The sequence below is a fragment of the Myotis myotis genome, unplaced genomic scaffold, assembly GCF_014108235.1.
Source record: "Myotis myotis isolate mMyoMyo1 unplaced genomic scaffold, mMyoMyo1.p scaffold_m19_p_11, whole genome shotgun sequence".
Classification (NCBI taxonomy): domain Eukaryota; kingdom Metazoa; phylum Chordata; class Mammalia; order Chiroptera; family Vespertilionidae; genus Myotis; species Myotis myotis.
The window spans coordinates 15891961-15913832 of record NW_023416315.1 but is presented as its reverse complement, the minus strand read 5'-3'; the positions used below and the strand labels follow the sequence as shown (position 1 = coordinate 15913832).

General features: G+C 39.6%; 1 protein-coding gene and 1 non-coding gene across 22 annotated transcripts in view; both read right to left on the bottom strand.

Annotated features, from left to right (window-relative positions):
• The window catches only part of PTPN12 (protein tyrosine phosphatase non-receptor type 12), a 108899-nt gene that overhangs the window by 80136 nt on the left and 6891 nt on the right, over positions 1-21872 (bottom strand). The window lies entirely within an intron of this gene.
• Positions 19901-20016, bottom strand: LOC118666723. Its single transcript, XR_004971052.1, has one exon. It is a non-coding gene; the product is annotated as a U5 spliceosomal RNA (small nuclear RNA).

The following is a 21872-nucleotide window of genomic DNA, read 5'->3' as shown; positions in this document are numbered from 1 at the left end:
TCTTAGAAGAAACCATAGGCAGAGAAATCTCAGACATCTCTTATAGCAATATGTTTACAGATACATCTCCAAGGGCAAGGAAACTAAGGAGAAAATAAACAAATGGGACTACATCAAAATAAAAAGCTTCTGCACAGCAAAAGAAACCATCAACAAAACGAAAAGGGAGCCCACTGTATGGGAGAACATATTTGGCAATGTTACATCTGATAAAGGGTTAATATCCAAAATATATTAGAAACTCATGCAACTTAACAAAAGGAAGACAATCCAATTTAAAAATGGGCAAAGGACCTAAATAGACACTCCCCAAAGTGGACATACAAATGCCCAAGAGACAGATGAAAAAATGCTCAAAGTCACTGATTATCAGAGAGATGCAAATTAAAATGACAATAAGATATTACCTTTCACCTGTCAGAATGGCTACCATTAACAAATCAACAAATGATAAGTGCTGGTGAGGATGTGGAGAAAAGGGAAACCCAGTACAGTGCTGATGGGAATGCAGACTGGTGTAGCTATTATGGAAAACAGTATGGAGTTTCCTCAAAAAATTAAATACGAAACTGCCATTTGACCCAGTGATCTCACTTCTAGGAATATATCCTAAGAAACCCAAAACACCAATCATAAAGAATGTATGCACCCCTATGTTTATAGCAGCACAATTTACAATAGCTAAGATCTGGAAACAGCCTAAGTGCCAATCATTAGATGAGTGGATAAAAAAGCTGTGGTAGCCCTAACTGGTTTGGCTCAGTGGATAGAGCGTCAGGCTGTGGACTGAAAGGTCCCAGGTTCGATTCTGGTCAAGGGCATGTACCTTGGTTGTGGGCACATCCCCAGTAGGAGGTGTGCAGGAGGCAGCTGATCGATGTTTTTCTCATCGATGTTTCTAACTCTCTATCCCTCTTCCTTCCTCTCTGTAAAAAAAATCAATAAAATATATATTTTTTAAAAAGCTGTGGTACATTTACACCATGGAATACTAGGCAGGAGTAAAAAAGAAGAATCTCTTACCCTTTGAGACAGTATGGAGGGACCTGGAGAGTATTATGCTAAGTAAAATAAGCCAGTCAGAGAAAGACAAGTATCACATGATCTCACTAATATGGGGAATCTAATGAACAAAATACATCCAGAGACATAGAAGCATGGAACAGACTGTGGAGGCTCAGAGGGAAGGTGGAAGAAGATGGGCGGGTGGGAAGAGATCAAACAAAGAACTTGTATGCATTTATGCATAAACCACGGACACAGACAGTATGGTGGTGGGGGGCAGAGGATAGGCTAGAAGAGGTCAATGGGGGACAAAGGGTACATATGTAATACTTTTAACAATAAAGATTTTAAAATAAGATATTTTAGAATCCATAAATCGAAATACGCCAAAATTTTAAATAAAAGGTGTGACAGTGTGACAATTTTCCAAACCATGGTCAAACTCTGAAGAGAATTTACTAGTATTTTGCCCAGCAGAAACTTTACTGAGATACAAAGAAGGTATGGTCAATCTGTATATTAATCTTGAAGGAAAAATAAGTAATTTTAGCTAATTGTAAGAACAATTAATTAAAATGAAATTATGAAGTCACATTAACTATCCTATATGATGATAGCACTTTACTTTGAAAATGCATCACAAGTATTGTTCCATTATGATTGTTAAACTTTCATAAACTGGTGCTTCTCTTTGTGTTAAAGATGGATATGTAGAAATACATGTAGAATCTTTATGATATAAAAAACTATAACTCAACAACAAAAATGCAATAAAAAAAAATGAGCAAAGGACTTGAGTAAATACTTCTTCAAAGATATACAAATGCTATCAAGCATATGAAAAGATCATTAATCAGCAGGAAAACCAAACCAAAACAACAAAATATCACCTGGCACCCATTACAATGGCTATTTTTTTAAAAAGTGTTGATGAGAATGTGGAGAAATTGGTGGACTGTTGGTGGAAATATAAAATGGTGCAGCCACTATGAAAAACAGTAAGTCAGTTCCTAAAAAAAAAAAAATTAAAATTTGAATTACCATATGACCCAGTTATTCCACTTCTGGGTATATACTGAAAGAATTGAAAGTAAGGTCTCAAAACAGATATGTGTACACTCATGTTCATAGCAACATTATTCACAATAGCCAAGAAGTGGAAGCAACTCAAGTGCCCATTGATGGACAAACGGAAAAACAATTGTGGTTTATACATACAATGTAATACTATTCAGCCTTAAAAAAGAGGGAAATTTTACACGTGCTACCACATGGATGGACCTTGAAAACATTATGCTAGTTGAAATAAATCAACCACAAAAAGATAAATATTGTATGACTCCACACTTAAATGAAGTATCCAAAGTAGCCAAAATCATAGAGCTAGAAAGTAGAATGGTGGTTGCCAGGACCTGGGGAGAGCAGAGAAATGGGAGTACTTTAATGGGTATGAAGTTCCAGTTTTACAAGATGAAGAGTTCTAGAGAATGGGTGTACAACAATATGAATGTACTTAACAATACTGAACTGTACACTTATAAATGATTAAGATGTTAAGTTTTATGTTATATGCATTTCACCACAATTAAACATTTCTTTTAAAAAAGGAAAATAAAGCCAGTATAGTTGTTTACATAGAAATTAAATATCCTATCAAGTATAGTAAGGGGAGCGAGCTGGTTGTGGGTACCATAAAAGTATCTCAGATTACCAGGCTACACACTATCCATATAACATTAGATAGCTATGCTCTACTCATAACTATTAAGATTTTTTAAATCTATTTTTTTCAGTTTGCTGACATACTGGGTCCAGACATTTACAGTAAAAGAAAAAAGTAAGCGCAGATGGTGTAGCTCAGATGTTGAGCGTCGACCCATGAACCAGGAGGTCACGGTTGATTCCTGGTCAGGGCATATGTCCGGGTTGCAGGCTTGATCCCCAGTAGCAGGCGTGCAGGAGGCACCCGATCGATGATTTCTGTCATTATTGATGTTTCTATCTCTCTCTCTCCCTTCCTCTGAAATCAATAAAAACATATTTTTTAAAAAGTAAGATTTAATTATCACCTTCATGAGAATGACTGGTCTCATCATTTTCTCCTAACCCCTTGGTCGGCAAACTGCGGCTGGCGAGCCACATGCGGCTCTTTGGCCCCTTGAGTGCGGCTCTTCCTAACCCTTAGGAGTACCCTAAGTAAGTTAATTAAAATGTAACTACCTATATAGTTTAAGTTTAAAAAATTTGGCTCTCAAAAGAAGTTTCAATCACTGTACTGTTGATATTTGGCTCTGCTGACTAATGAGTTTACCGACCTAACCTATCCTATATACCAGGTACTCTTTTAGGTCCTACAGATACAGTGGTGACCAGGACAAAATCCCGGTCTTCATGTAGCATACAAAAATTTCAAAAGTACATGCTAGTCATAAGTATTTTTCATTTCTGCCTTTTATATCCACCATATGTTTATACATTTTATTTTATCACTACCACCAATGCTGCCACCCAAGATTGTAATTCCCTGTCTGCCCGAGGTGATTTTTTATATTTCTATTTATTCCCCCATAGTACCTAATGTCTTCCAAGCATCATATATTCAATAAAGCATGGCAAGCCTTTTAGACATAATGGGCACTGATTACCACATCCAGAACATCAGAGAACTAGCACCTTACAATCACATTTATAACACATTCAGTTCCATAAGTTGAGATAATATAGTTTGTATGAACTTAAAATGCTACTTGAAATTTGATCTTTGTAGTTTACATATGAAACTGATAAAGTGTAATTTAAATAATTTATCTAAAGCAGTATCTCCTTGTCCAAAATAACTAACTCAAGACATTTCATATCCTTAGAGATGAGATAGACATGTATGCTTATGTATACATACACACACATAAACATGTTAAATTTACTGCTTTTAAAAAATTATATAAATAATTCATGCAGATGCTAAAATATTCAAACCATACTGATAAGTTGTGTCATGGATTCCCAAGACCACCTTGAGGTTTGCTGATTCAAAAGGAAAACTCACAGGACCATACAGTCATATTCATAGCTAGTATTATTACAGCTGAAGGCAGCAAAGGGAAAGGTACGTGAGGCAAAGTCCAGAAGAACTAAACACAAGCTTTCAAACCCCTCTCTAATGGAGCCACACAAACCCACTTAATTCCTCCAGGAATGAGCTGTGACAATACCGGTGAATGTTGTCTACAGAGAAGCTCATTAGAGATTCAGCGTCCAGTTTTTTATTGGTGGTTGGTCACAGGCACACTGCGCGTAGTGCAAACCAAAATTCCAGACTCCCAGAAGGAAAGTAGATGTTCCCTGTTAACCATATTTGTATAGTCAAGGCACAGTGAGCCACTCTTATCACAGAATGATACCTCCCAAAAGTCCAAGTTCCCGAACATTAGGCAAGGGCCAATCTTGCAAGCAGGCCTTTCTGAGGTTAATTTACTCTTTTCTATACCCAATTATAAAATGAAAAATAACCCTCCCCCCATCTCTTTCCCCTTTTAAGTAGGCAACCATGTTAAGCCTGCTTACTAGCAAATATTTTATGTTGTTTCACAAAAATCGATGCAAATAACATAGTTGGACATACTATTCTATGCACACATGCAAATATTTTAAAAATCCCTAGAAGTTGACATGCTGGGTCAAAGAATATGCACATTATCAATTCTATTAGAAGTGGCAAACTGCCTTCCAAAAAAGACTTCACCAATTTACCTTCTTCTTCTTTTTTTTTTTTTAATTAAATCTTTATTGTTCAGATTACTAACCAATTTACCTTCTATCAACAGATCCAAAATAACAGTTTTTCGATAACCTTGCCAACATTTGCTATTATTAATTTCTGAATTGCCATGATTAACAACTTTGAATTTTACCAAGTTTGGTAGAATCTGATAGATTCCTCCAAAAGTTAATGGACTCAAAAGTTCATGTTGACTATTTGCATTTTTCTGATTATTGGAGAGATTACTGACTTTTCTTCCTGTGTTCAGTAATTATTTGCATTTTTCCTTCTGTTAAATATGAGTCATAGCATGTGCTCATTTTTCTTTCAAAAAAAGCCTATATAATAAAGTGGTAATATGCAAATTGACCCTCACACCCTCACAGAAGATGGCCATCCCCATGTAGTCAAAGATGGCTGCCCCCATGTGGTCAAAGATGGCCGTCACAAGATGGCCAGCAGGGGAGGGCAGGTGGGAGGGACCAGGCCGGCAGGGGAGGGCAGTTGGGGGTGACGGGGCCAGCAGGGGAGCAGTTAGGTATCGATCAGGCTGGCAGGGGAATGGTTAGGAGGTGATCAGGCTGGCAGGCAGGCGAGTGGCTGGGAGCCAGCAGTCCCAGATTGTGAGAGGGATGTCTGACTGCCGGTTTAAGGCCTAAACCGGCAATCGGCCATCCCGAGGGGTCCCAGATTGGAGGGTGCAGGCTGGGCTGAGGGACAACCACCCCCCGTACAAGTTTTGTGCACCGGGCCTCTAGTTTAAATATATTTTTTATTGATTTCAGAGTGGAAGGGAGAGGGAGAGACAGAAACATAATGATGAGAGAGAATCATTGATTCACTGTCTCCTGCACACCCCATACTCAGGATCAAGCCCATAACCTGGGCATGTGCCCTTGACCAGAATAAAAACCGGAAACCTTCAATCCACAGGCTCGATGCTCTACCTACTGACCTAAACTGGCTAAGGACATATGTGCTCATTTTTCTACTGGAGTGTTCTTTTTATTGATACAGAGGTTACTTAAGTATGTTAGACAATAACCCTCCTACTGTTAAAAGTGTCAAGATACTTTTTCTTTATTGCTCATCTTTGCATTACAGATTTTTAAAATTTTTTTTATAAGATCACAACTGATCTTTATTATGTTTTTGCTTGAAGTATGTCAGGACAAAAGGCACTGATGTTACCCCTAAATGTTACATCAGTCTGTTTAAATTGGCATATTGACTCCCTCTACACAACTATTTCATAACAAAATTTACCCAAATATGATGACTATGACATTTTTGTTTTATTTTGTTAATCCTCCTGAGGGTAATTTTTCCACTGATATTTTTAGAGAAAGTAGAACGGATGGAGGGAGAGGGACAGAGAGAAACATCATGTGAGCAAGGCACATTGGTTGCCTCCCACAAGCACCTGACTAGGACCCGAGCAGGTTTGAACCTGCAACCCAGGTTCGTGCCCTTGATCGGGAATCAAACCCTCAACCCTTTGGTGTGTGGGCTGATGTTGTAACCACTGAGCAACACCAGCCAGGGCAGCTATATCATTTTTGAACTTATTTTAAAAGAAAATGAAGAAATCTTATGATTCAGCTACCATTTTATATTACAAAGGAAAGTCCTAGGCTAATGGTCTTCTCTTGAATCATTTTGTGAAGTTACAATTCTTAGAGACCAGCTAATGAGGCCATTAGCATGACAATACTTCACTACAGCTGACTTCTTTGAGTCATACAACACTGTTTAAGTCTTAATACTTAATATGTACTATGGGTACACTGGCAATCTCTAGGATTAAATTATTTTAGAGCATGTCTCCTATAATCTAATAACATTAATTATTCTACTGGCTAGAACATTTCATGAATGAGAAGCTAAATCAACTTTTACCTGTGGAAAGCTGACTTAGCATTTATTCTAAAACAAATTCCTTGTTTGTTCTCTTAAACTTTATAAATTCACCAACAGCCCTAATTAGTTATTTCTATAATGTTCTTTTTGATTGCTCTTGTTTACTTAATGCTGCTACTAACTGCTGTTCCCCTAAATCTCTTCATTATTGCCACCTGCATTTGTTTGCTCAGCGGGTTTCCTCTACTTGTTAAAGTACCTCCATCAAACTTCCCCTATCCTTCTGGGCTCATTCTGAAGGTCTTCTTATAAAGCATGACTCCTAACAGTATGTGAATTTTCACATATAGCATGTGAACATTGGACAACAATGTTAATGTACTTAATGCCTCTGAATTATATACTTAATAATGGTTACAAATGGTAAATTTTGTTATGTACATTTTACCACAATAAAGAAGCTGTAATAATAACAAAAAATCCTCATGGAACTTTGTCCCATAATACTGTGTTCAGTTTTGCATTTATTTGCCTACATCTTCATCTCTCCATCTCTATTGAAAATTCCCTCAGAAAGGGGTTATAAAGCCCCAGTGCCACTCAAATAGGGTGAATTTACCAGAAAACTCAGAATAACTCACTCCAACTCTGATGTTTAAGAAATATAGGTGACCATTTAATATCTGTTTATACAACTTTTGTAGGCGAAAAGAAACCTATTTGTCTTACTTTTACATACTAAATTAGTGCTAAACTGTACTCTCAACAGAAAATTTTAGGTTTCAATTAAGTTGTTACATTGATAGAGCAGACTTTAAAACCACTGGAACATACTGTTTATCAAAATACACAAAATTAGAATACTAACGGCATATAAATAGAAATGCTTTCATTGACAAGTTTGCAGAGATGAAGCCACCTCTTTATCCCACCTTGTGATTAAAAATAATTTATGCCAAGCATTTTTTTTAAAAATCCATTTTAATAGAGATGGGACATTAACATGTTCAATCTACACTCAACTATAAGGCAAAGGATTCTGACAATTGACAGCCTGTAGAAATGGTAAATTCTATGGCAGGGGTCCTCAAACTACGGCCCGCGGGCCACACGCAAATACAAATATTGTATTTGTTCCCGTTTTGTTTTTTTTACTTCAAAATAAGGTATGTACGGTGTGCACAGAAATTTGTTCATAGTGTGTTTTTTTTTTAACTATAGTCCGGCCCTCCAACAGTCTGAGGGACAGTGAGCTGGCCCCCTGTTTAAAAAGTTTGAGGACCCCCGTTCTATGGTGTCAAGTAACCACTTATTTCAAAAGTTCTCTCCCCCACTCACCTTTTTTTTCTTCCCTCCCATCCCCCGAGTTAGGAATGGATGATCATGCTGCTGGTGCCCATAATGACTGCACTGAAAGAGGCAGTCCCTTCCATATATATACATCTAAACAAGGTCCCCACCTAGGTCAACTCCACACATTTACATTAAAATACCCATATTTCACTGGCAAGTTAGTTAATTCTGCCTGGAATGTCAAAGTGAAACAGTATATCAATTATGGTTATTCTGAGCTCTTCCTCTAACCTGAGATAAAGTGAATGAGACAGGGTGGTCACCATAGGAATGCCTTTATTCAGCACGTGCAGAGAAAGATAACAGTAAACAAGCAGGTGCACAGAGAAGTAAAGGCAAGTATCCAAGAAGCCCTAAAGAGACAAAGAAACTGATAAATATGGAGAACCATAGAAAGACAGGAGATAGAATGAAGAGTCACCTAGGTTGGGGATGGCTTTCCACTTTTTGGTTCCTGTCCTTCAAGTAGCTCAGGTTAGTATTCTACTGCAATAAAAATATTTTCTATTTAAACTAGTTTGGAAGTAGACAGCAACCAAAAATCTCTATCGACAAATAATTTTTCTGTAATTTTCACAATATTTATGCCCCCCTTTCATTTATTGACTCTGTCCTAATAAGAATATAACTGTTGGCTTAGGCAACATCATGTCATAGAAAGGGGATCTGCTTTGATAATTGGTACAAACTCAGCTCTGCTAACTTCTAAATATAAAACCTATGACAAGCTCCTTAACTTCTAAACAGATTTAATGTTTCTTTTAACCGTATGACTATGAGTAAATTGTACACACATTGTGGGGAGATGTCCAGAAAAGCTATTTTCTATGGTTTTGATCTAAAACTCCCTTTCTTGTCCTATAGTTCTGGTCCCAAATGTGTGTAATCTCAAAACCTCTGAGGGCCATTCCTGGAAAACTCAAATTTGCTGAGGAATCCAAACTAAGCAAGAGGTCTGGTATTATAAATAACTAGAGGCCCAGTGCACGAAATTCATGCACTGGGGGTGAGGGGGTGAGGAGCGGTCCTTCAGCCCAGCCTGCGCCCTTTAGCAGCCCAGGAGCCCTCGGGGGATGTCCAACTGACGGCTTAGGCACAAGGAGCGGGACTAAGCTCCAGTAGGACATCCATAGTGCTGCCACTGAGGCGTGAGAGGCTCCCGCCACCACCGCTGTGCTCGCCAGCCATCAGCCCAGCTTCTGGCTGAGTGGTGCTCCCCTGTGGGAGAGCACTGACCACCAGAGGACAGACACTCAATGCTGTTCGGTCAATTTGCATAATACCCTTTTATTATATAGGAGGATTTTCCAGGTCCTAAAGATTTTTTTTAATGTAATTTCTTACAGGGCACTTTTAACAGAAGCCAATGAAAAACACTAATCTAACCATCTAAGAACTACATACATACATAAAGTACTACTTTATAAACCTGGGATAAAGTCAAATTCTAGGTTTAAGAACACTGACCATATGGCTTAAACTTGATTTTTAAAAGATCCTTCCTACCAACCAAACCATACATTATAAGACTAAATAACTATCTATACTAATAAAATGGTAATATGCTAATTAGACCAGACATTTTCTGGACGTCCTTCCGGACAAAGCCACGGTGGTGGGGGCCGAGGCAGAGGTGGTTAGGGGCAATCAGGCCAGCAGGGAAGGGCAGACAGGGGCAATCAGGCCAGCAGGGGAGCAGTTAGGGGGCAATCAGGCCGGCAGGGGAGCAGTTAGGGGCATCAGGCCTGCAGGCAGAGGCAGTTAGGGGCAATCGGGCAGGCAGGCAGGCAGGCAAGCGATTATGAGCCAGTGGTCCTGGATTGTGAGAGGGATATCCGACTGCCGGTTTAGGCCCGATCCCACAGAGATCCCGGATTGGAGAGGCCCTGTGCACGAATTTTGTGCACCAGGCCTCTAGTGCTATAATAATAAGACATCAAAACACTTCTCACCAGCTCTAACTGGTTTAGCTCAGTGGATAGAGTGTTGGCCTGCAGACTGAAGGGTCCCAGGTTCAATTGCAATCAAGGGCATGTACCTTGGTTGCGGGCACATCCCCAGTAGGGGGTGTGCAGGAGGTAGCTGATCGATGTTTCGCTCTCATCGATGTTTCTAACTCTCTATCCCTCTCCCTTCCTCTCTGTAAAAAAATCAGTAAAATATATTTTTAATAAAACACAAAAAAACAAATACTTCTCACCAAAACATTCGGGAATGTAGAGGCCAATTTCATATTCATCACATATTCAGTATGTATGTTTTTCTCCCATAGGGAACTCCCTCCTATTATTTGGGTGTATGGGCTTTGCTTATTTTATATACTGACACCTTGTTCCTCACATCTAAAGGCCACAGTTCTTGTCATCTTTATGTCTTTGCAGGTACTATTTGTTTTCTATAACTGAAATGCCTTTTATCCTAGTCCACCTGACAAACTCTTCCTTCAAGAATTCAGCTCAAATGGGACCTCTTTTTATTTATTTTCTCTTACAGTATTACAGATGTCCCCATTTTCCCACCTCCACCCAGCCCCTGCCCCATCCCAGGCCTTCACACACTATTATCTGTATCCATGGGCTATACATACATACATATAAGTTCTTTGGTTAATTTCTTTTCATCCACCTCCCACTCCCCACAAGCCCTTCCCCTCTGAGATCTGTTAGTCTGTTCCATGCATCTATGACTCTGGACCTATTTTGTTTGTCAGTTTATTTTGTTCATAAGATACCACATATAAGTGAGTTCATGTGATATTTGTTTTATTTCACTTAGCATAATAATCTCCAGGTCCCTCCATGCTGTCAAAGGGCAAGAAGTCCTTTTTATAGCTGCATAGTATTCCATTATGTAAATGTACCACTGCTTTTTTATCCACTCATCTACTGATGAGACTTGGGCTGTTTCCAGATCTTAGCTATTATAGTAAGGCTGCTATGAACATAGGGAGTGCATATATTCTTTCTGATTGGTATTTTGGGATTTTAGGATATATTCCCAGAAGTGTAATTGCTGGATTAAATGGAAGTTCCATTTTTAATTTTCTTGAGGAAATTCCATACTGTTTTCCACAGTGGCTGTACCAGTCTTCATTCCCACCAGCAGTGTTCTAGGGTTCCCTTTTCTCCACATTCTCGCCAGCAAAGAAATCATTATCAAAACGAAAAGGGAAACCACTGTATGGGAGAACTTATTCACCAGTGATACATCTGGTAAAGGGTTAACTTCCAAAATACATAAAGAACTCATACACCTCAACAAAAGGAAGACAAACAATTATTACATATGTATATGTATATGTATATGTAAATGTATATGTAAATGTATATGTATATATACAAAGGACCTAAATGAACACTTCTCCAAAGAGGACATACAGATAACTAATAGACATGAAAAAATGTTCAACGTCACTTATCAGCAGAGGATGCACATTAAACTACAATGAGGTATCACCTCACACCTGCCAGAATGGCTATCATCAATAAATCAACAAAAAACAAGTGCTGGCGAGAATATCCAATAGGGCCTCTTTGCAGAAACTGATTTTTCAGGCAGATTTAGTCTCTTTTGCCTCTATGATTTCAGTCTTGAATACATGTACATTAGGGTAATATGATGTCTTGAATTATTATTGCATACCTTCTACATACTTCTATGTGAGGAGATTCACATACATATTATCTTGATAGGTATTATATCCCCAATTTCCCCAGATAACCTGCTTATATCACAGCAAGGCCAGGATAGAAATTAATTCCTATATGGCTCCAAATTTTGCTGTCTTTTTACTTGCCTAGGCTTTTGAAACCCAAGCCCTTGAGAACCTAAAAGCTATGAACATTTTTCTACTCCATGCTTCCTCCACCCAACCCCACCCCAATGGGCTTACACACAAAGTATTATGTATAAATTGAAAGCATTTACAAACCCCCTGAAGCGCATCTACTACCCCCAGGAAGATTTCCTGCTGCTTCTCACAAGTATGTTGACAGCAGGTAAACGGACTGTCATATTTTCTATTCCCAATTCTAAACACAGTGTCTAGGCCAGTAAGGGCAAACCTATGACACGAACTCATTTTTTTGGTTGATTTTTCTTTGTTAAATGGCATTTAAATACATAAAATAAATATCAAAAATATAAGTCTTTGTTTTACTATGGTTGCAAATATCAAAAAATTTCCATATGTGACATGGCACCAGAGTTAAGTTAGGGTTTTTCAAAATGCTGACACGCTGAGCTCAAAAGGTTCGCCATCACTGGCCTAGGCCATAGTGTGCATTGAATGAACACCTTTTGTATGAATGGTGGATGGTAGGATCCAAGATAACAGGGCACATTTTTTTGCATTCCTCTGGAGTCTATCAGGGTAGCTACTCAAATGTTAAATAGCTTTTCAAGTGTAGGTTACACTTAAAAACAGTCATTACTGGAAATGTAGATATTAGCATACATCCCAAAGCCTGAAATTAACAGGATCCACACTCTACATTTTCCATGAAAAACTTTTAGGGAGTAACTATGTATCTGCCATAAGCCAGTTCACAGACACTATAATGTTGTACAAATGGAAACAAGATTTTATGTTATTTCAGAGGGAAGAAGACTATTGATTGCATAAATTTAAAATATTTAAATACTACAGGAAATATAAAATGCTAGGAGAGGAGTTCTAGTTGGAAGAGATTAGAGGTTTAGAACTGGTTATCACTGAACATGCCTTAGCACGTCATTCTTCTACTCAACTCTAATTAAAGGCTTTTCCCCCCATGGTATTAAAAATCAAATTTTACAATGGAGAACAAGAGCTTAAAATAACTGGGCTAAAATATTTATTTATCCCAGAAAGTGAGAATTACATTTTTGCTTCTGACTTCTCAGTGTGGTAAAGTCATTCTAAATTTTTAGTGTTCTGATTCAAAGTACTGGTCTACAAAACAGAAGAAAAATTTCCCCAAAGGGAAAAAGTATGTTCAACAGTACAACCACAGATAAGCAAGATTTAAGTCATTCAGCAAGTATGCTTCAAGGACAAGAAATGGCTTATTCCAAAAGGTAAGAGAGATACATTCTGCAGAGTATATGAATTTAACACTGTAAAGGTAATGTTAAGGCGGATCTGGAATGCCAGGCTACTAAGTATAGACTTTATCCTACTGTCCTGTATGCTAAACTAGGGCAAAACTTACAAAATTGGGGTATAGAAGAAAGAGAAATTGAAACAGGCATACAATTACAGTTTCAAAAAAGCAGAGCTTGGATCTGATGCTTTGAATTGGCGTAAGCATTTAAAATTCCAATTATTTAAATGGTCAAAGGGAGCTTTGAGGGTTTTTTTGAACATATTTTTTAATAATAAAAACAAAACCATATGTTTCCAATATGGTCCAATGTGAATACGTTAAAGAAACACAGAACTAAACAATTACACTGGGACTCAAATCCAAATCTCCTGATTTTTCAACCAGTAGTATTTCCTTTACTACACACTTGAAAGCAGTATTTTAGGACTGGATGAGGTAAGAAACTGGAGGCAAGAGAAAAATAACAGCTATTTCTGTAACCACTCCCCAAATTCCCACGTTACAAAATATGACTATTTTTTAAAGAGATTCCAGTGATATAGCTGGATTATATTAATTCAATCTAAAACCAAAAATTAAGCCCTATCTGGTTTGGCTCAGTGGATAGAGTGTCGGCCTGTGGACTGAAGGGTCTCAGGTTCCATTCCAGTCAAGGGCACATTCCTGGGGTGTGCACTCGATCCTCAGTAGGGGATGTGCAGGAGGCAGCCGATCAATGATTCTCTCTCATCATTTATGTCTATACTTCTCCCTACCTCTCCCTTCCTCTCTGAAAACAATAAAAATATACTTGAAAAAAATTAAAAGTGGACATTTTATTAAATTTAATATTTTAAGATAATGTCCCCACAGTTGGGGATACACAAGTGGTTCCCTGAATCCTTACGCACACTAGCCAGTAGACAAAAAAAAAAAATATGTATTGAACTATTTTCTATATTTATGGAGAAGGTATTACAATTAATAAAATAATATGTACTTAAAAGTTTTATTTAATTCAGTCTAGTACTTTATCTTGTATTTTCTTTTTCAGTAGGTAATTGAAAATACAACCACAGTTGTGTATTAGTAAGCACACCTGTACACATAAAAGGCGGAAAAGCAGTTCTCACACTGATCTCAGAGACAAGTCCCCCGGACCATATGAAGAATCCATCTGCAGAATAAATGTCTTACAGCATTAAGGTAGCTACAATTTCTGCTCATGCAATGGTCATTAATGCCTATTAAATACTAAGCACTATATTAAGCAATGGGGACACAGAGATAATTAAGTACCAGTCTCTAGCCCAGGGGTGGGCAAACTTTTTGACTCGAGGGCCACAATGGGTTCTTAAACTGGACCGGAGGGCCGGAACAAAAGCATGGATGGAGTGTTTGTGTGAACTAATATAAATTCAAAGTAAACATCATTACATAAAAGGGTACGGTCTTTTTTTTTTTTTTTTAGTTTTATTCATTTCAAACAGGCCGGATCCAGCCCGCGGGCCGTAGTTTGTCCACGGCTGCTCTAGCCTCAGAGGCTTTCAGTCTGGAAAAGTAAAAAAAAATGTAAATTTTTATTTTTATAAATCTAACTGAGTGCTACAGAAACATGGTAGTGTTTAACATGAAAAAAAATTAATCTATATAAATGTTAATGTCTTACTTTCAAGTTTCAACTGTTCAAAAACCTTTTCTAAATTAAATGTCAAATATTGAAGGAAAAAACCAGCAATATTCTAAAAACAAATGCAGTAAACAATTCTTTAGAACTAACACTTGAGGTAAATTTTTAGTGGCTGTTTCAATGACCAATGTCTGGAAAGTCACTTTAAAAAGTTCCCTTCCACTTGTGAAGTTAATTAAATCTATATTATAAAAACCCAGTGGCCCTAACACCGTAATGACCAAAGACTGGTGCGGGTGGGTGGGGCTGCGCAATTTAACGTGCTGGGCTTCTAGTATTAAGTACATTTGGCTGGACATCCATTAAAGGATGGATAAGAAAATCTTAACTAACCCAGTAGCACTGGAAAAGCATTCAGATTAGCTCAAATGCAAACACTGCAAAATATTACCTATCACTCTGGCTTTGAAAGGCACATGAGACATATAGCACCATATATGTAAACTTACAGTTATTTTACAAACCTATGAGACCACCACAATATACCACTTCGCACTCACTACATGGCTATAATAAAAACGACGGACAGTAACAGTGCTAGTGAAGATGTAGAGAAATTGGTGGGAATATAAAATGTGTATTCTCCCGGTGGGAATGTAAAATGTGCAGCAGTTTTGAGTAACAGTTTGGAAGTTCCTCAAAATGTTAAACATTAGAGTTACCATATTAACCAGTAAGTCTACTCCTAAGTATATACCCAAGATAACTGAAAACATATATCCTAACAAACACTTGTACACAAATGCTCACCATAGTATTATTCATAAAATACAAATTATATTACATTTTATGTACTACTGTAGAATACAAAATACGCCAACGAGTGTGAACAACTCATATGTCCTTCAATAGATAAGCGGATAAACAAAATGTGAAATGTCCATACAATATCATCTACTAGGGGCCCGGTGCACGAAGATTCGTGCATGGGGGGTGGGTCCCTCAGCCCAACCTGCACCCTCTCCAATCTGGGAGCCCTCATGGGAGCCCTCTCCAGTCTAGGAGTTTCTGTCTATCTTTGCAATAATATGAGCAAATTGTCAGAGACCCCAACCCAGTTTGGTTTTGTGCTCACAGAATAGTAGAGGTCTTTTTTTTTTTTTTAAATATACTTTATTGATTTTTTACAGAGAGGAAGGGAGAGGGAGAGAGAGTTAGGAACATCAATGAGAGAGAAACATCGATCAGCTGCTTCCTGTACACCTCCTATTGGGGATGTGCTCGCAACCAAGGTACATGCCCTTGACCGGAATCAAACCTGGGACCCTTCAGTCCCTAAGCCAACACTCTATCCACTGAGCCAAACCAGTTAGGGTAGTAGAGGTCTTTTTTTTTTCCTTTGCTCCATTGGTGATTTCCTAGAAGTTGCAGGAATCTTCCTTTTAATTTTTCCTTGACACTCTGACTTTACTTATGTCTCTCACCTTTGCTTTCCCTCCATGCCCCACCTGCAACAGTAACTTGCTCCAGGCTCACTTTGCTCTAGTGTAGTGGTTCTCAACCTGTGGGTCGAGACCCCTTTGGGGATCGAACGACCCTTTCACAGGGGTCGCCTAAGACCATCGGAAAACACATATATAATTACATATTGTTTTTGTAATTAATCACTATGCTTTAATTATTATGTTCAATTTGTAACAATGAAATTGGGGGTCACTACAACATGAGGAATTGTATTAAAAGGTCGCGGCATTAGGAAGGTTGAGAACCACTGATCTAGTGTCTAGGATATCCCGCAACGTGTCTGCCACCAGAACTATGATTCCCAGCATTCCTGGTGCTCCCCGTGCTCTGGGCTTTGGCTTCCAGTCCAGGGGCTGTAGAATCATAAAGGACTGGGAACTTCAGTGGCCCCTGACAGGACCCGACACTCCAGTGGCGTCCCAGGGATCCAAGCCCCTCGGTGCCTGTGGGACGCGGAGGGTGCTCCACCCCGCCCCCCGGCCACTTGGCGCCTGCGCCCATGCATGCTGCCCACAAGCCCGCCATCTTTGTTGGGTTAATTTGCATACGCACTCCTTATTGGCTGTGGGGCATCACAAATAGGCAGCAATTTACATATTTGTCTATTATGAGTGTAGATATAATAAAGAGCCAGGGTCGTAATGACCGGTTACGACCAAAGGCTCAACCAGACAGGAAGTCAGTGCTGGGTTGCCATGGTGACCCAACAGTGACTGGGACCTGTGCAGGTGCCCTGACCCAGAACAGCCTGCCTAGGGGGCTGCGGATCAGGCCCGGAGAGAGGCCTGCAGAGAGAGTGAGGTAGAGTCTGAGCCATAGCCTCCATGGCAGCTGTTGATCAGAACTTGTCTCTCTCTCCTGGCCTGGCCAACAGCAGCACCTCCATTTCTCTCCAGGTCTCCACCGGAGCTGCTGATCAACCCCGCCTTTCTGATCAGGGCTTGTTGATAGGCCTAGAGATACTGACTGGCACAGAAACTGACCAATCAGAACCAAATCTGGGTCAACTTGAGGAGCCAATGGCTGCCTAGGAGGTGGAGCTTTTGACACTGACTGGCATAGAAACTGACCAATCAGAACCAAATTTGCCAGCAGAGGAGGGCAGTTGGGGGCAAGATCAGACCCGCAGAAGAGGGCAGCTAGGGGAGATCAGGCAGGCAGAGGCAGTTAGGCGTGATCAGGCCAGCAGGGAAGAGAAGTTAGGGGCGAGATCAGGCCAGCAGGGGAGGGCAGTTGGGAGCAAGATCAGACCAACAGGGAGGGCAGTTAGGAACAATCAGGCAAGCAGGCAGAGAGGTTAGGGGTGATCAGGCAGGTGAGTCCCAGATTGTGAGAAGGGTGTCTGACTGCTGGTCGGATATCCCCCGAGTGATCCCCAATTGGAGTGGGTGCAGGCTGGGCTGAGGGCCCCCCCCTCCCCCCGTGCATGAATTTCGTGCAGCAGGCCTTTAATTTTATATACACACATATATATGTAAAAGGCTAATATGCTAAGTGTTTGATTGGTCAGTATGACGCACACTGACCACCAGGGGGCAGACGCTCAATGCAGGAGCTGCCATGACGCGCACTGGCCTTTACAGAGAAATGGCACTGCAGACCTAGCACCCACAAAGCAACATCGAACTTCCCCCAAGTGGGAACAGACCCTGGAGTGAGAGCCCACCAAATCGCAGCCGATGCTGCTGAGACTCCATGGCGCAAAATGCGGCCCACAGCCCAGCCCAACCCAAACAGTGGCTGTGGGTGCCATGTAATGACTTCATATAGCAATGCCCGGCTTCCTCTCCCCAGTAATAGGCTATCCTAGATAATAAAAGCCTAAAATGCAAATTGTCCCCTTGACCAGGAGTCCAACCAGGAGGTGGGGCCGGCCAGTCAATCACTGGCCGGCCCCTCCTCCCAGCCAACCCCACCCCGCTAGGGCGGCAGGCGGCTGGGGGAAGAGAGGCCCTGGCCGACAACAGGCAGCTGCTAGGGACCCCGCCCATGCACGAATTTCGTGCACTGGGACTCTAGTTCAACTGTAAAAGGGAATGAAGTATTTTTGATCCCTGCAACAACATGAGGGAACCTTGAAAACATTGTATATTAAGTAAAGAAGTCAAATCATAAAACACCACATTCTGTATGATTCCATTTACATACGTCCAGAAGAAGCAATCTATGGAGGTAGAAAATACATTAGTGGTTGCCCAGGGTTGGGGACAGGATACAGAGAGGAAGGGAGGAATGACTGCTAATGGGTATAGGGTTTCTTTGGGGGAGAGGGGGTAGATAAAAATGGATTATGGTGATGGTTGCACTATTGTATGAATATACTAAAAATTATGAAATTGTACAGCTTTTAATAAATGCATTTTATGTTAGGTGAATTACATCTCAACAGAGTTGCTATTAATTTTTAAAACACCTACAAGACACAACATCGAAGAGTTTAATAATAAAAATTATTATACTTATCAAATCTGTGCAGCATTTTAAGATCTTGCCAGGCTTTCAGTCTTTCCCGCTTTTCTAACATTTCAAATCCAAATTTTAAATTAAAATTAAAAAAAAAAATTCAGAGGTCTAAATTAATCAATAGACAAATTATCTGTCTTTAAAAATTGTAAACAGCCCTGACCAGTTTGGCTCAGTGGCTAGAGCATCAGCCTGTGGACTGAAGAGTTCTAGGTTCGATTCCAGTCAAGAGCATGTACCTTGGTTGCGGGCACATCCCCAATAGGGGGTGTGCAGGAGGCAGCTGATGGATGTTTCTCTCTCATGGATGTTTCTAACTCTATCCCTCTCCCTTCCTCTCTATAAAAAATCAATAAAATATATATTTTTAAAAATTGTAAACAGTAATCATTTTATAAAAAAGCATATACAGCCCTGGCCGGTTTGGTTCAGGGGCGATGGCCTGTGGACTGAAGAGTCCCAGGTTCGATTCGGTCAGGGGCGTGTGCCTTGGTTGCGGCCATGTCCCCAGTGGGGGGTGTGCAGGAGGCAGCTGATCTCTCTCATTGACGTTTCTGACTCTCTGTCCCTCTCCCTTCCTCTCTGTAGAAAAATCAATAAAGAATATTTAAGAAAAAAAAAGTATATACATGTAGATAATAATGAAAATTGTCTCTATCCTATCATTTTTTTTTTTAAAGTGTAGGAAGTGCTCCTTCAACCTGTATCTTGCTCTAACTTATGCCATCTACTTTCAGAATGTTAAAGTAAATGAAGGAATTTATACCCACTTCACCTATTTTCTCCACAACCCACTATAATCTGGCTTCTTCCCAGACCCCAACCCCAAACTGCTTTTTCTAGCCACCAAATCACTCCTACTTGGCAAATAGAATGGGTACTTTTTAAATCTCACCTTACCAGTCCTCCCAGAATTATTTGACTTTGGTAACTACTCCTTTTGTGAAACTCTCCAGGCTTTCTGACATCCTTTGGGTTCGCCTCCTTCCCGACCATACCTTCTCAGAACCATCACTGGTACTTCCTTTTGGGGATGCTCTTTAAATGCTGATGCTCTTCAACCTAAAGTTGGTCATTCTATATACTTGTCTGGATAAGCTCACCTACTCCCATGTTTTCAACTATCTCTTACATGCTTATACAATGACTCCCAAATCTTTTAACTCCATCCTGGCTGTCTTGAGCTCTACACATCTATTAGGTGTGTCATAGGCACCTCAGTTTTTTCTGTTTGTTTTTAGCCCTGCCAAAGCCAAGCCTCAAAAAATTGAGTATAAACTCAGAACTGTTCCTCTCCATGGAAATCTTTAGTAAAAGGCAAAATATTTATGCGATCTGAAGAGAAACCAGAGTATGGCACCTCAGTTTTAACATGTCTAATTTCCTTCCATCATGTCCTGCTTGATCCCCTCTACTTGTTACTCCCCCTTTACTCTTTATCCTACCAAATAATATTTTCTAATTTGGGTGACAGTACACCAAGCTACGAACCTGGTGGTCATACTACAATACTCTTTGCTCCTTTACTACCAACATCTAGTCCATCATTGAGATTTCTTTCTTAATCCTTATCAGATCCTCTATTCCATTACTTTATTTTTTTAAATCCTCACCTGAGGATACACTTTTCACTGATTCTAGAGAGAGGAAAAGAGGAAGAGAGAAACATCAACATGAGAAACACTGGTTGCCTTCTACATGCACCACCCACCAGGGATTGAACCCTCAACCTGGGTATGTGCCCTGATGGAGTGTCGAACCTGTGATCCTTCAGTGCACAGGACAATGCTCTGAGCCACACTGGTCAGGGATCCACTAGTTTTAGTTTAGTTTACTTCAGACTCTCACCTCACTTCTTATAGTTTAACTTCCAAAATGCTTTTCACCTGCTAATTCATCCTCCATACTGTCATTAGAATCAACTTTCTACAACACTAATCTGTCAGATGACTGCTTACACCTTTCTTAAAAAAGGCAGGGGCTCTCCAGAGACCTATAGTAGGGTTTCAGCTTTCCGACCAGAGCTATCTGAATGATATCACTGAAGGCTGTATCACAGTAAAGCAGGCTGGAAAAGGAGAGGGGGTAGGGTGGTCGTGGCAGTTGAAAGTGGGGAAATACTGCTGGACTGTTGGCAGCTAGCATGTCTATTTTTTTACACACCTGCCCACTTTCCATGTGAATCTAAGAATTTCAGTGTAGAACTGTTAAAAATTACTATTACTGATATGTAAAATAGAATATATCATAGATGCAACAATCTGACCCCCTACCTAATTTTCTCAGCATTACCTTTAGCCTCTATACCATGTATTACCTCCCTGGTTCTCAAAGTATGGTTCAGGGATGCCCAACCCAAGATCACTGGAGAGACTATGACATCAAAACTCTTTTCCTAATACTGTTATGTTTCCTCACTTGTAAATATGAGAATGCACAGACTTTAGTATAATAATTTTTTATCACTTTCATTTTCTTAGGTGTGTACAGTGGAGTTTTCCAGAGGGCAATTGACACATTTTACTGTGTGAAATGTGACATTTCAACATTATGAATGTAGCAGTATGAGAATCCAACTCTCTTCTATTAAACCAGATATCAAATAAATTTGCAAAAATATAAAAACAACTCTTCAAACTAATTTGTTTTGAATAATGAAAATATAGTATACAAGTTAATATGGAATGTGTTTAATATCACTATTTTAAAGCAAATTATTTTTTTAAATGCCTGTTGTAATTTCTAATGTAGTAAAGAGACAAGAACTCTTTAGGGTCCTCAATAATTTTTAAGATTGTAAAGGACTCTTGAGACCAAAAGGTATGAGAACTGCTGCACTACTTATAGCAGATTATCTATCCCTCCCTAAACATGTTCAAATTTAAAACCTTCACCCTTTTGCATGGTGTTTCGCCCCCCACCACTAGCCTAGTCCCAGCCAGGTCCTTAGGAACCTCAAATGCATCCTGGAGAAACTGGATAAAAAGAACAGAGATTTTAAAGTCAGGCAAGATACTTCTCAGACTGTTTCCTCATCTGTAAAATACAGGTTATATCTATCCTATAAATTGTTGATATGTTCAATAAGACTGTAAAATAGGAGCCCTCATACACTCTGGTGGGAATGCAGACTGGTGCAACCACTGTGGAAAACAGTATGGAGTTTACTCCTCAAATAATTAAAAATGGAACTCCCATTTGACCCAGTAAT